Source organism: Loxodonta africana, chromosome 3, assembly GCF_030014295.1.
Source record: "Loxodonta africana isolate mLoxAfr1 chromosome 3, mLoxAfr1.hap2, whole genome shotgun sequence".
NCBI classification, from domain to species: Eukaryota; Metazoa; Chordata; class Mammalia; order Proboscidea; family Elephantidae; genus Loxodonta; species Loxodonta africana.
The window spans coordinates 123192844-123195202 of record NC_087344.1 but is presented as its reverse complement, the minus strand read 5'-3'; positions in this window follow the sequence as shown (position 1 = coordinate 123195202).

The following is a 2359-nucleotide window of genomic DNA, read 5'->3' as shown; positions in this document are numbered from 1 at the left end:
CACCGCTGATCATTCTGACAGGGATCACAATAGAAGGTCCAGACAGAGCTGAGAAAAATGTATAACAAAATTTAGACTCACAAAAAAAGACCAGATTTACTGGTCTGACAGAGACTGGAGAAACCCTGAGTCTATGGCCCCCGGATATCCTTTTAACTCAGTACTGACATCACACCTGAGGTTCACCCTTCAGCCAAAGATTAGACAGGCCCATAAAGCAAACAATAATACACATAGCTCAACCACATATACAAGACTAAATGGGCACACAGCCAAGGGGCCAAGAAGAGAAGGCAGGAGGGGACAGGAAATCTGAATGAATGGAAATAGGGAACCCAAAGCCTAGAAGGGGAGAGTGTTGATGCTTCAGGGGGTTGACAACTAATGTCACAAAACTATGTGCATTAATTGTTTAATGAGAAACTAATTTGCTCTGTAAACCTTTCTCTAAAGCACAAAAAAGAAAGAAAAAGAGATACAGAGAGAAAGAAAGAAAAAGAAAGAAGGAAGGAAGGGAGACAGAGAGAAAGAAAGAAAGACAGAGAGAGAGAAAGAATGAAAGAGAGAAAGAAAGAAAGAAAAAAGAAAGAAAGAAAGAAAAAGAGGAAAGAAAGGAAGAAAGAAAGGAAGGAAGGAAGGAAGGAAGGAAGGAAGGAAGGAAGGAAGGAAGGAAGGAAGGAAGGAAAAGAAGGAAGGAAGGAAGAAAGAAAGAAAAAGAAGGAAGGAAGGAAGAAAGAAAGAAAGAAAAAGAAGGAAGGAAGAAAGAAGGAAAGAAAGAAAGAAAAGAAAGAAAAGTCTGGGAGAGGGAGAAGCAGCAACAAGAACCCAAGAACCACGTAGATCCCATCCTTGACCTAATTACATTATACAATAGCACTTTCCAGGATGTCTTTAAACAGAGATAAAGCTCAGATGTGGAAATAAGTAATTACAGCCACAACATTTCCAAATAATGCCTTAGGCAGTTAAGGTTCCGGAGTCCACATTTTTTCTTTTTGTGTTGGGGGGGGGCTTTTTTTTTTTTTTGTAATTGCTTGTGAGGCTAACTTTACCTAAAGAATTTGGTCTTGGTTCCTGAGAGTTAACTATAAACTCTTGGAAAGTTCTGAGTAATTGAGATCTCTTTGTTACCTATAGGTCTCCAGACCACGCCTGAGGGTTTATGCTGATGAGGTGACACAGGCGTGGGCTGCCTAGGCCAGAAAGGCCACTCCTAGCATCATTGGACCTGAAAGTGGGGGGGAGGGGGTGGGCATGATTCAATCTATCATGAGTACTAATGAGGCCTAGATAAAGGCTTTGGACACAGAAAAAAACAAAAACAAAAAAACCTGTGGCCCTCAGTCCAGTTGATTCCAACTCATAATGACCCTATAGGACAGAGTAGAACTGCCCTACAGGATTTCCAAGGAGTAGCTGGTGGATTCAAACTGCCGACCTTTTGGTTAGCAGCCTGAGATTTTAATCACTGCACCACCATGGCTCCTTGGACACAGAAGCTCCATGGTTTTCCTGGTTGTTGAAAGACATCAATTTGTTAGCGGAGAATTGCCTCGTTCTTGTCTTCAGTATGGGAAAGAATTCAAACACTGAGACAAATAGTGCCAAGCTAAAAGACAAGCAGAGGGTTAGTAGTGAAAATACACCTGACTAGGAAGCATAAGTGGGCTACTCAGGTAGAGAAAGGATCTGAGAGCCCCAAGTCATTTTTTTAGGGTTTTATACCCTTCTTGTCTCTTATCTCCCACTGTTAACACTTAACAGCCAAGATAGGAACCCCTATAGAGACTATTTCCTTAGCTTAAGGTTTAATTACCAAGTTAGGGACCTTTTCAAGTTAGGGACTTTATTAAATTAGGGACCTCTTATAGGGACCATTTCCTTGGCTTAAAGTTTAACTATGTAGGGACCATCTTGTTGAGGAATGTCACCACCCCCTGCCTCTTCCTCTTCCTGAGTGCAAGCTCTCCCCCTCCCTGTTACGAGTTTACATGGGAGGGTAGCACATCCCTTTTTGAGACTTTGAAGCCCTACATTGGCAACCCTCCCAGGCCTTTACGTACCACTTCATTTGTGTTCTTTTTCCAATAATAAAACTCTCAGTATAGCAATTTTCGTGAGCTCTGTGAATTGCTCTAGTCAATTGCCAAACCTAGACAAACAGATTGAGCCAGCAGATCATAAATGGGTGGAGAGGGGACAGGGACCACTGAGTTATAGGTGTTATCCTGTTGGGTAGAGGTGACTCCTGAATTTGTAGCTACCAGCTCAGAAGTGACATGACATGGGGACTCTGAGCTTGCGGTTGACACCTGAGATCCTGGGCAGGTTTGGCAATCTGGAGGACTGGGCCCTTTAA